We start from the raw sequence: 13,720 nt of genomic DNA, 5'->3' as shown, positions 1-13,720 counted from the left end.
GTGTAGTGATTAGAACATTAGCGCTCGGTTACTGCTGTCGAGATAATGAACTTGATTGAAAACTGCGGATGACAATGCTGGTTGGATAAATGCCGTGAATCATCGTTTGTTTTGAGAATGAACAAGCGTCGATGAAAAAAAAAACGTTTGTTTCTTAGATGCAAGGGTCGAGTCATGCTGCGTGCCTGAATCTATATCTATATTTGGTGCGAAGTCTCGCTTGTCCAATTGTTTCCCATTGAACTGGGAAAGATCGTACAAGGCGTTCATAATGCATGGCCATAAAACTGGTTCATATAGCGAAAACTTTGCGCCAAAAACTGGATTACTTTTTCATACCTTTCTATAACCGATATTTTATTTTGTTTCCTTGTCATCTACCGAAACCATTTTATAATGCAAATTCGATGGCCTTTCAAATTTGTGACGACGGCAAGTCATGTGACACAGACAGAATGACGCTAATTTTAGTCTCTATGTTGTCGTCATTCTTGCGTCTTATAAGCAACGGTGTTCAAAACAGATGCAATATGTCAGGATTTACGCAAACTAATTATATATTCTACTTGATAGTGATCAGTCAGTAGTTTGAAGCGATCCTTTTGAATGCAACAACTGCTCGATGTTCGGGCTCGCTTATGGTCAATGCAATTGGTTTTCGAGCTTTCATTCGAAGGAAACAAAGATTTGGAGTAAAGGTCGTAGAGATCACAAATTGCGGGCACAGTTTAATTCAGTCTTATTTGATATGTTCATGTGCTACGGAATCAAAAGATATTTTTGTACCTACTTGTAATTTCCATTCGTCTTGAAATGAACAAAGTCTCTGCTGAACATAGACTTCACATGTAAATAGTATATTCTGTACTGATATCAACAAAAAGGTTCCGTATGGACAAGTAAAGTATAAACTTATTCGTAAACTTCCAGCGTTACATTCCTGTCAAGCTCACGTTCACTAAAATAAATTATTTAGTTATGCAATGTATTTTTGCTAGTGAATAAAATAGTTATCAGAACTTATTTAGTTATTCGGCAACATCTGCTAAAGCTATAGGGACACGGCAGGTATTTTCGTCTGTTCGTCATAGTCTCGAAAACCAATAAAAGAGACGCTTTTTTGTAAAGCTCATACGTGCCAAATCGTGAGCTCAGGAGAAACGTTCTGCTATAGTGGAGTTCTAGCAAATGTACGTTGCTTTAGCCCCTATGACAAAATTATGACAAAATATGACAAACATTTTTTTTTTCTTTTGGCTTCATCTGTTATACCTGTTTTTAACTGAACGGATCGTAACAGAATTTTAACCACTAAAAAGAGAAAGGGGAAAAGGAGAGCTTTGCAAAAGCAGTAAAAAAAATTCGAGAAAGTATCACCAGCAGTGCAGTCCAGATTCAAGATTAGGTAGCTATTAATTGCGGCTGATTCTTTCATGAAAAACAAATCCACAGTCGAGCGAAATGAAGAAGTGAGGAGTAAAAAGTCATAAGTGTGGAATTCGAAGTGCAACAGTGAACTTTATTATTTACTACTTGATTCGCAATTCTTTGTGGTCACTTTTTACTTCGAGTGTGAAGTAAGTAGAGAAGTTTGACGTTTCATTTTCTTCAAGTCAAATATCACTTTTTACTTCTTACTACTTATTTCTCTCTCTCTCTCTCTCTCTCTCTCTCTCTCTCTCTCTCTCGTGAAAAATATTAAATGATTGGTAAACAGGGGAGATATAAGCGGTGGTGTTTGACGTATTATTTTTCACTTCCTACACCTAAATTTTCACTTCTCACTTTGGGAATCAAGAATTGAAAAGTGAGCGATGCAAGTGTGAGCAGTGAAAAGGAAATAGGTATTGAAGTTTATTGTTTTATTTTTCACTTCCCCCTTCTTACTTATCATTTCACATTTCCCATTCCTCACTTTTTACTTCTCACTGTGACTAGCAGTAAAAGGCGAAAAGTGGGAAAAACAAAATAAGAGAAGGAACAAATCGCAGTTAAGAAGTGACAACTAAGAAGTGAAAAGTGAGGAATGAGAAGTGAAACGTTATTCTTTACTACTACATCCCAAATTTTTACTTCTTTTTTTCTTCTTCACAATTTTAATTTATTAAAAACAGACGTGAAGTGAGAAGTAAGGAGAGATGAGTAAGTAGATAAGTTACACGTTCCATTCCGATTCCTACTCCTAACTTTTCATTTCTGATAGGGCAGGATCGTAGTTTCCGAAGAGTTGAGAAAATGGCCGGGATCACACGGGGTCACTTTAAGGCCCATCACCTTCTGGTTTTGCCCTGGGACAACAATATTTCACATATAAAATTTCTCTAGAGATTGCGGGAGCTTTATTGAGTAACTTTACTTTCTCGACGGTTCGACTCTAACTGAACACAGTTATTTATGTTTTCGTTATAGGGGAACGGTTCGCCACTTCATCTCATAGCTCCTATTTCCATCCCATCAAAAACAAAGCAATGCAATGGATAGGAATTTGGTTTGTTTATTATTTTTGTGATTTTTTCAGCAGTGAGCACGCATGTTGACAAAAGAAGCGACGAATTTGGTGCCGTATTTCTTTGTTTAGCGATGAGATGGATATATGTACAGTGAGATGGAGATCGGAACATTTCCCTATTTTGTTTTTGCGAGTTTTTTCAATTTTATTTTGCCATAAATTAGAAGTAAATCAAAAGGCTGCTAGTCTTGCTGTCAACCTTATTGGTAATTTTTTTTTTCACAGCAGTTCATTTGAGAACTGTCAACTTATCCATCCTCACTATGGGTAGCAAGAAATAAAAAGTGAGTGATGGAATTAGGAGCAGTGAAAAGTACCTATTGTAATAGATTGACTTTTTTTTCGCCGACGGCAGTCTTAATAAGTGGAAAATAATTTGTTTCTCTTACACCCAACCAGCGGATGACAGATTTTAATACAGTTCTATCTAAGTACCTTACAGAAACTGTATAACATTTGGGCATTTACCGATTCGAAAGGTTGTTATATAACCATTGTATTAAAATTGTATTATTTTAATGCAGTATCTGTATAAAAAGCATACATTTTTTGTTTCAAATCCTTGCAGATTTGTATATGCCAAAATTTTATGCAATAATTCTAAGATTTGTTTTTTTTTTGGGTGTACATCCGACGTCCCGGTTAATTAATTTAACCTTCTTCAAAGGATTAAGTAAAGATTAGATAAATAAACCGAAACGTCGGGTGTAGGATATACAAAGTATTTGCTAGTTATTAAGACTTCCATCGCCAAAAGAAATCAATCTTAATATCAAAACTTCAGTCGTCAGCTCCCAGATAGTAAATATTAAAGTTTGACGTTTAATGTTTTACTCCTCCTTGTCATTTCGTACTTCTCATTTCTCATTTCTTACTGTGAGAAGTAGGAAAAGATAAGCAAGTAGTGTAGTTTGGCGCTTCGTTTTTCACTTCTACTCTTTACTTTTCACTTTTTATTTCTCATTTCTTACTTTTAAGAGATGGGAAGTGTGAGTAGTTATAAATGAGAGACAAGTGGAATAGTGGAATATGACGTCTGATATTTTTCCTCCTTAGCACTTATCACTTATCACATCCCACTTTTCATTTTTTACTCCTTATTCCTCACTGTTCAAAGTGGTACTCGTAATGTGTTCGATTTGTTCGACATAATAACTTGTTTATCTTATTCTGCCAATCGACGTATTTGTCCGAATGATTTAGAAGTCAAATATTTATTCGACAAAACGTTTTTTGACCATATGACCTGCTCATCAAAACGTCAGATTGGCCAATTGACCTTCACGGGAAAATTATACATATTTCCGTTTGATCGTACGGGAAAGGGCCGGTTGGCCGAAAGTCACTCAGTCGGAAGCCATTTGACCGAATATGTAATTTGGCCGAACGAACCATTAGATCTAAAGTAATTAGCCGAAAATATCATTCGGCCGAAATGGGCATACGGTCGAACATCTCGTTAAGTCAAACTGGTAATTTGATCAAAAATGTTAAAAATTCCGTTTGGCCGGAATGGTCGTCTGGTGGAAAGAGCTATTTTGGTGAAAATGTCAGTCAGATTCTATCACAATCGCCCGAGCGATAAACGCCCAGATGTAACAAATTGCAAATGCTCGAAAAGTCTAAACGCTCGAAAAGGTCATTTGCCCAAATAGACCAGTGAACAAAAGGTGTCAGGTCATTAGGCCGAAGACCATTTGGCCGAATGGCCATTAGGCCCAATTAGCAAAAGTTAAAAATCAGAACTTTTTTCTTCACCTTACCCTTCTTCCTTCTCCCTTCTTCTATCTGTCTCTTAACGCCCGAAAAAGTCATTTGCCCAAATAGACCAGTGACCAAACGGTGTCAGGCCATTAGGCCGAAGGCCATTTGGCCGAATGGCCATTAGGCCGAATTAGCAAAAAGTGAAAAGTGAGAAGTTCTTTCTTCATTTTACCCCTTCTTCCTTCTCCCATCTTCTAACTGTCTTCTTCCTTCTCCTTCCTCCTTCTTCCTTCCTCCTTCTTTCTTTTTCCTTCTTCCTTCTTTCTTCTTATTTTTTCTTTCTCCTTCTTACTTCTTCTTTCTTCCTTCTTTCTTCTTTCCTCTTCCTTCTTTCTTTTTACTTCTTCTTTCTTCTTTCATCTTTCTGCCGTCTTCCTTATTTTTTCTTTCTTCTTCCTGTTCTTCCTTCCTTCTTCTTTCTTCCTTAAAGCTTCTTTATTCTTTCTTATTCCTTCTTCCTTCTTCTTTTTTCCTTCTTCCTACTTCCTTCTTCCTCCTTACTTATACCTTCTTCCTTTTTCCTTTTTCCTTCTTCTTCTTTCTTCCTTCTTTCTTCTTCCCTCTTCCTTCTACCTTCTTTCTTCTTCCTTCTTCTTTCTTCCAATTTTCTTGCTTCCTGTTGCCGTTTTCTTTTTTCTTGCCTCTGTTTTCTTCCTTCTTGCTTCCCGTTTTTCCTTTTTCCTGTCGACTTCCTTTTTTCTTATTTCTACTTTTTTCTTCCTTCTTATTCTTTCTCCCTTCTTCCTTCTTCTTTCTTCCTTCTTCTCTCTTCCATTTTCTTTCTTCCTTTTTCCTTCTTCATTCTTCCTTTTTTCTTCTTCCCTTTTCATTCTACCTGCTTTCTTCTTTTTTTCTTCTTCCTTCTTCCTTTTTACTTTTTCCTTCTTCCTTCTACCTTCTTACTTTTTCCTCTTCTTTCTTCCTTCTTCCTTTTTTCTTCATCCTTTTTCCTTCTTCTTTTTTCTTTCTTCCTTTTTTTGTTTCTTCTTTCTTCTCCCCTCTTCCTTCTCCCCTCTTCCTTCTCCCCTCTTCCTTCTACCTTCTTTCTTCTTCCTTCTTCTTCTTTCTTGTTTTCTTTCTTCTTCCGTTTTCATTCTTCTTGCTTCCGTTTTCTTTCTTCTTGCTTCCGTTTTCTTCCTTCTTTCTCTCGTCTTCCTTATTTCTTCTTCTTTCTTATTCTTTCTTCCTTCTTCCTTCGTCCTTCTTCCTTTTTCCTTCTTCTTCCTTCTTTCTTCTTCTTTCGTCCTTCTTCCTTCTTCTTTCTTCCATCTTCCTTTTTCCTTCTTCCTTCTTCCTTCTTCCTTCTTCTTTCTTCCTTTTTACTTCTTCCTCCTTTTTCCTTTTTTCTTCTTCCGTTCTACTTCTTCCTCACTTCGAACTACTCACTTCTCACTCCAGTTCTCATTCGGCCAAACGGCCATTCGGCCTAATGACCGTTCGTTCTAATAGCCATTCGGCCTAATTTGCTATTCAGCCTAATGACCCAGCATCGACCAAACAGAATGTAAAATGTCATTAGTAGTTCGCAATTGAACTTGAATAAAATATAAAGTTGTTTGGAATAGACAAAAAAAAATGATAACTTTTGCAAAGTTGTATTTGTTCGGATTAAGGCATAAAAGTATATGCTTCCTTCTCATAAATCACACATCATTCCGAAACATATTTTTGAGGACTTTATAAGAGTAATTTTTTAATCATAGTTAGTTCATCACTATAATTATTTCATTTCGAAACATATGAATAGTGACAATATTTCTTCTCAATGTAAGCTTCAAAGGAAGATATTATTCTTGATCGCATTGTTCCGGCAAATGCGAACTTAGAAGGTGTAACAAAAGTAAAAACAACTAAACGAGGTCATTTAGTCAAGGTAGGTCATTTGGCATAAAGCTAATCGGCCTATAATTATCTTTCTAAAGAACGAATTAGCTTAGAAAATGTGAAGAACAAACTGCCGGAGTTCTGCAAAACCCACATCAAGTGAATTTTTGACTAATTTTTAATATTTTGTTCGAAACTAGTCGACCCGGCAGACGTTGTCCTGCATAGTAGGCGAAAACGCGCGTTGTGAACTTCCTATGCGAAATTTTCATACGATTCTGAATTTTAGTTTTTCACGATTTACTCCATCTTACCCGTGATTTTCGCATAAGGAAATATCATATAAACCTGTCGGAAACGAAAACGAATGTTTCTGCTGAAGAAATGAAAAAATCCATCCAGCTGTTTTCGAGTTATGCGGATACGAACACAGACCATTTCATTTTTATATATAAGAAAGGCAAATGGAAACTAATATACAAAAATTGATTTGTTTTTTTTTTTGTTGAAGGATATCTTTAGTCGAGTGATATTCGTATCGGATTCGATTTGTGATTAATTGAATCTGCTACTCGAAAACGTGGCCAAAAAAAGGCATTTTTTATTGGCGGTTCGTACAATTTAGTAGAACCCCGGTCAAATTAATGCTTCTTTATCTGCCAGAATTCCAACCAGTACTATTCAAAATGATTGCTTAGTGGTAAACAATCATAGTCATAGTCAAATTGTTGAATACGAAGGCATTACACTCTTTTTGCATTTTCCAGGTATATATGCATGTCATAAAAGAAGGAACCGTTGTGTCATGTGCCTAATTGTGGACAATGAAAAGAGTCCGATTCGACTCGATTTTGAGTAGTTCATTTTTTTGCGTGCAATGGAATTCAAGCGTTTGAGATAGAACCGATTTGAAAGTGAAACGTGAGAAGTGTGTCAATACTTATTCTTCACTCTTAACTTATACGTTCGTACGAATTAAGGGAAAATACGAATATCACAGTAAGAAGTGATAAGAAATAAATGGCATATGAAAAGTGAGAAGTAAGACGTCTCACTTTTCATTTCACACTTCTGACTGTGCGAAACGTCTGAATTAACGTCTCAATAATATCTCACTTCTGACTTCGCATTTCCAACTTTTCACATGGAGCAATACAGAGTGAGGAGTGATAGTGAGTAGTGAGAGATCTCATTTTTCAATTCCCACTCTACTTTGAGAAATGAAAAATGATAATTACTTCACGTGTTTCACACTCCCTGTTGTTCGGCTGTTGGCTGTTGGGGCCCTCCTTAGCCGTGCGGTAAGACGCGCAGCTACAAAGCAAGACCATGCTGAGGGTGGCTGGGTTCGATTCCCGGTGCCGGTCTAGGCAATTTTCGGCTTGGAAATTGTCTCGACTTCCCTGGGCATAAAAGTATCATCGTGTTAGCCTCATGATATACGAATGCAAAAATGGTAACTTGGCTTAGAAACCTCGCAGTTAATAACTGTGGAAGTGCTTAATGAACACTAAGCTGCGAGGCGGCTCTGTCCCAGTGTGGGGATGTAATTCCAATAAGAAGAAGAAGAAGTTGTTCGGCTAAACGGCATTTCGGCAATATGACCCGTTAATCAAACGACATCTCTTGTTCGGCCAAATGAGATTCTCAGCCGTGCCGTTGCCAAACGATCATATTGATCAAACTGTATTTTCGGCTTAATGGCCTGCTCGGTCAAACGACATTTTCGACCAAATGGCCCTTTCTGCCAAACAACTCTATTGGTCACATGATCAGTTCGTTCGTTCGATAACCGTTTCGGCCAAACGTTTAACTCGGCCACATAAAATTCGGCTAGTTGACTTCCGGCCTTACGTGTTATTCGGTCAAGTGGGATTCGATCAAATTGCTTTTGACCAAACGACTCTTCTCCTGTTTGGGCAAATGACATTTTCAGTCGTATGACCTTTTTGGCGATAGACATTTTTCATCAAATAATTCATTCAGCATAACCATATTTTTGGACTAATGATCTGTTCGGCCAAACAACATTTTCTACATTTTCACCAGATCGACCAAACACAGTGCTCGACCGTATATGACCCGTTTGGGCAAATGACACATTTGGCCAAACGTTATTTTTAGCCGAACGTTATGTTCGTCCAGATAATTCGTTTTGCCAAACGATATTTTCGACCGTATGACCTGTTTGGTCAAAGGGCATTTTCGGTTTGATGATCCATTACACCAAACGAAATGTGTATGACGCCATATGACTTCTTCGATCAGAGAGCTTTTTCGGTTAATTGTCTTTCGGATGGATATAATGGCATATTCATGCAAATATCTTTCTGTCTAGTGGCGTTCAGCCAAACGACTTCTGTCGGAATGAACTTCGGCCAAATTGCCTTTCCTCCTTTCTATTTATTCATCTAAGTAAAATTAAATTGTAATACATTCAGCGGTGAGCAACTCAATCAATCATTAAGATTAGTCCTTCCTGACCAATGGTCATCCATAGCTGATTCGCCCAAACGAAGTTGCCAGAACCATTACATAACTTATATCAAAAAAGTCGTCTGATCGCGACCTAATTCGGAAGTGTGTGCTAAACAGTCTGTATAGGAAGAGCCACATGTTAACTTGAGGCCTACCCTCAGCAAGCTCATCGAGCGCAGCATTTCAAGCTGCATCGACTAGCATTTAAAAACCCCAGATTAATCCACCTAACGGTGATGGCGCCTTTCTCGTGCAAAAAGGTAATATTTAAATGTAGCCTTTACGCTTACACCTCGATGATGTACAAGAAAGGCAAAACAGTTACACCGGCTAATGTTATGATAGAAAATTTACACTACTAGACGACAGATGGCGCTGCCAAAAGTTTCTCGAATTTCCTATGTTCGAATTTTGACTTTCGTTCAATTTCATAATACTATGAAACTGAACGAAGAGCATACTTACGCCTAAATGCGTGCAACACGAGCATCTTTATAGTGCGATGAAACTCTTAATGGGAAGCCACGGATAAAATATTCATAGATGCAAGGCATTTTTCATAACACATTATTGTTCTATGTGACTATGTCTCATCATTATTTTAATATTATCTATTTTTTGCAATTTGCAATTATTATGAAATTCAATAGTGATCAACAGCGTTTTAGTCTCTGTCGGATGCAACTTGTTGCAAGAAAATCGGTTAAGAGTTTCTATGTGAAAATTTGGCTAATGTTTTTTATGGCATTTTGTGCACACACACGCACACACATACACACACACACACGCACACACGGACAGACAGACATTTGTTCAGCTCATCGAGCTGAGTCGAATGGTATATAACACTATGGGTCTCCGGGACTTCTATCAAAAGTTCGAATTTGAGTGAAATGATAGCCTTTCGGTACAACTTAGTTGTACGAGAAAGGCAAAACGTTCGAATCATTCCATTAGTGCAGTGCAATTGAAACATTCATCAAGTGGTTCGGTTAGCAGAAGAGGTTCGAAACCAGCCTCACACGAGGAAATATTTTGGTATGGTTCTTCTGGAAGTGGAGAAAGTCTGTGACTCTATCTGGCAGGAGGAAATTCTTCACAAAATGCTTCAATGAAATTTTGCTTTGTGAAAATTAGTCGTTCTTTTTCTGTAAACGGTTCATATCAAATGAAAGTTAAATGTCACTTATCGAACAACCGGTAAGCTGTTCTTTTTGGAGTCCCAAAAAAGCCGTTTTCAGCCACACATTCTGTGTTCAGCGTTTCCTTTTTGCTGGCGAAGCTCTCTTAATCTACCTCGCAGAAATTGTGTGGGCAATACGCTGCCGCTAACCGCAAGTCGAGCACATCTGTATATGGAGGCCCATATACAGATGTGCTCGACTTGCGGTTAGCGGCAGTACGTGTCATGGTCAACCGATTTCCAGTACCTCTGCTTGACGTTATGCAGCCTACACACAGTCAAACCTGTTTGTCAAACATTGATTGACAACCCCGCAATAAAATCGACAAGTTGGACAACTTGGTTTGTCCAACGACTCGATCAACAACACGATCAAACATTCTATCAAAAAATCGAAGCTGCTCCTAAACAAAACGGTTTTAAGCCAGCGATGGTCTACGCCTTTCCTGCTTAGTACGACTGCGACGGGATGACGCTTCAAATCAAACAAAACGGAACTGAGGATGGTGCTGAATCTCGACTCATTCCACCCAACCGAGGATGTTCATATAGGATTGTGAATGTTAAATGCATCGACGATTGATTCCAGCTAGAGCTTCCACAATTTAGAGTTGTACCAGTTCAGGAAATCCTATGCTAGCAAATTATACCTTTCCTCTTACTATTCTCCATACTATTCTGTAATACTCGAGGTTTTTTTTTCATATCATCAAGGGGTAACACATTTTTAGAGCGCTCAGATGATTTTTTTTGTTCAAATGAATTTTACTCTACAAGGGAATCACTTTGTTATGTAGGAACTGTTCCATTGAAAAAGTCAATGAAATACCAATCAACAAGATTCTTGTGGTGATGAGGCATCAATAAAATTTTCCATCTTACTTGAGCAAATATGTAAACAGAATAAAGCGATTAATTATTATCGCATTCCTTGACCGTGTATTCAGTGCAGTGCTGTGTCCATTATCGAGGATTCTTCGTATCGTCATAAATTTGCTTTTGTTTTGTTCCATCCCGGAAATCGAGACAGACTGTATCGCCCAATCAGTCACTTCCAGCATGGTTTTGTTCCAGCCGGCGAGCTTGCTATGGAAAAGAACAAACCATTTCTTCGTATCTATACATCCACGTTTCCAAAACCATTGATCACCACTTGATTGACACTGATAGCGCGAGCTACACAATGCTGTAAACAGACACTCGCTGCATGGATCTCGATTCCGTAGCGCCAGATGGCTTACGTTTCTCCGGTTCACCTGCTCGAGTCGTGATACCCGCTCAGCAGACCATTCGATATCGGGTTGCACTAAGGTGTTTCATACGGGCTCGCTCGTAAGTGAGTGACCATCGCCTCCCCGGAAGGGGGTTTTTGCACTCGCGCATTCCCTCCGTGGGGGAAGGGAGGTCGCCTCCAAATTGCTTTCGCCCACCAATCTGAGTCGTCGTGGGCGGTGATATTCGGCACCAATCGGGGAGCTACTCTCAGCCCATCGTTTTGGAACTTCGGCTTCGGCAAACTATGTGCGGCCACCGAAGATGCGCGAATCGGAAAGACATCAAAGACGCGACGCTGTCGTCATTGGTTACGATGTAGCAGATGTGGCTTTTCTAGCCCAGCGGTTGCCAAACTGCTAATTGGGTGCTACGAGTCGTGGAATGTCAATTGCACGGGCGAAAATATTACGTTTTTGAGAGCGATGTCAATTCCAAAAATTAAAATACTTTGGTACAAGCATGCGCCATATGAGAGAAGCAAAAGTAGTCCTTTAACAGTGAAAGAAAAATTTTTGAAACAAGACTTTGGTAACATTATTTGCAGAGCATTAGTGATTAATCATAGATTTAATCATGATTAATGAATAATGGGATATTTAATCATTATTCATTAATCATAATCATTAAAAAAAATATGATTTAATCATTATTCACTAATCGTTAATCATAGAATTTTATGTTTTTAATCACTAATCATATTCAAAATTGTTTTGAGTTCATTCATTAATCATCAGTTTTAATCATTGCATACATCGCTTTTATTCATTAATCTTCAATCATATTCATATAATGTTTATACCTTTTAATTACCCAATTTGGAAGAAAGGTTTTTTGATTATTGATCACTATGCAGTTCATTCTACTTTATTATCCATAATCATTAATCATTAATCATTTCGATCGTTAATCATTAATCATACACATATTGTGCCAACATTAAATCACGATCGGTAATCGTTAATCATTCTTCAAATGTTTTATTCATCAATCACAATCGTTAATCATTGTCGAAAATTAATTTAATCGTTAATCATAATCATTAATCATTGCCAAATATGAATAAATCAATAATCATAATCTTTAATCATAAAGTCAAAGGATTTAATCATTACAAATTTAATCATTCATTGGAAGCTTTATTCATTAACGCTCTGATTATTTGACGTTGCCAAAAGTAACACTTTTTTGTTTTCCTTCCCAAAACTCTTACGGAGATTATTTTCATTATTTCAAACAACACGTTACAAAAGTAATCAACAAAATATTTTATATTGAAGACCGATTTTTACCTAATTATCGCTTCAAAATAAAACATCTTGAAAGTTCATTAAATTTGTTTATCAAAAGGTGAAGAGAATTTCTCTATTTCATTGTATATTTTGCAGGAAAAATGTATAAAGAGATAACGTTATTCGGTTTAGTGTTTACCTTCGATATAAATTTCTGAATTATTCTGACTAGAACACGAATGTATGAAAAAGATAACTCTGGCAGAGTAAATCGGTATACCAAGTTATTCACATCTTCAAGGGTGAATATTTAATGTGCTTACAAATAACGGTTCGATCCGTAATTTTACGATACATTCACAAATCGAAGCTCAAACTTAGAATTAGAGTAATTTTCTGCACTACTTGTGGAAGTAGTTTTAAAACGCAAAAGTGGTACGCTCAGTCGCACACGTTGTGCATCCCTGCTCCAGTCAATGGGTCAGTTTTTCCACGGGATACACTACCTGGCGATAGAAGGGACTCTCAAGAATCGGGAATGGTCTAGGTTGGTATATAAATGATCGAAGGCAAAGTCCCATACGTATAATTCGAAAAACGCCGGTAGACACAGTTGACGCGCGATTGGATTAATTGTTTGCGCACTTGGTTGACGAGTTTGAAAGTGAAAATATTTGTGTTTTATCAGGTGTGCGGGGCGCGGTCTGCGGTCTATTAAGCTATTAAGAAGAAAAGTGCAGTGCAATCCAAGCTTTTGGTTTGCTTTGTTCTTACGCAAAACAAGTGTCTGGTGGAGCAATATCTGAAGTGGCGTCGGTTCGATATTTGTGCGCAGAATAACAATTCCATTAAGTGTTGAATATTCCAAATCTTTCAAGTGGATTGAAGTGGTTTGGAGCAGCTTTGCAAGGTTAGTGTGGAACATTCTAGCGAAATAGTAATCTGGAATGTCTTAATTTTTGTTCAGTTCAGTTCAGCACAATTCTGAGTTTTTTGTAACATGATATGTAGTACGCCAGTGGTACATCAATTTATAATGTACAATAGTCCTATTTAGCGTTAAGTGAAAAATGTTGGGTTTCGGACGCTTCTCCGGGCTCGTATACATATATAGTGTCATCGCAATCAATGATAGCCGGATAACAATATCATTCAAAAACATATCTACCCTACAGTTCGAAGTTATTGAAACAGTGACCCGTTCTTACCTCGATTTAACTCCTCAATCACTTCCGTTGCCAGTTTACTCTGATGGATAGGGGATCAATCGTTTCCTGTTTCTTTTTGTGTCCGATGTTTTGGGTTCGTTTCCTTTCTTCTTCGATTTTTGTAACAGATACCTATGCCACTAACTGCAAGTCAAGCTCACTGTTTGCAAAGTTTTTGTAATTTTCTCGTCAAAAATGTTGTGCTTCGTAGAATAGTGAAGCCGCTTGTTAGTCGCATCTGGTCCCAGTC

The 13,720-nt window shown here is 37.7% G+C and overlaps 1 protein-coding gene across 4 annotated transcripts in view; it reads left to right on the top strand.

Moving 5' to 3' along the window:
• The window catches only part of LOC134204858 (sodium-coupled monocarboxylate transporter 1-like), a 103,353-nt gene that overhangs the window by 14,193 nt on the left and 75,440 nt on the right, over positions 1 to 13,720 (top strand). The window contains exon 1 of one of the 4 annotated variants that reach the window (XM_062679664.1): positions 12,888 to 13,172. The exons of the other annotated variants lie outside the window; for them this stretch is intronic. The gene's annotated coding sequence lies outside the window, so the exon portion shown is untranslated. Of the gene's footprint in view, positions 1 to 12,887; positions 13,173 to 13,720 lie in introns of those variants that run through there. 4 annotated transcript variants of the gene reach the window in all.

This window comes from Armigeres subalbatus, unplaced genomic scaffold (assembly GCF_024139115.2).
Source record: "Armigeres subalbatus isolate Guangzhou_Male unplaced genomic scaffold, GZ_Asu_2 Contig937, whole genome shotgun sequence".
Lineage (NCBI taxonomy): Eukaryota > Metazoa > Arthropoda > Insecta > Diptera > Culicidae > Armigeres > Armigeres subalbatus.
The sequence above is the reverse complement of the archived record's forward strand: the minus strand, read 5'-3'. Positions and strand labels throughout refer to the sequence as shown.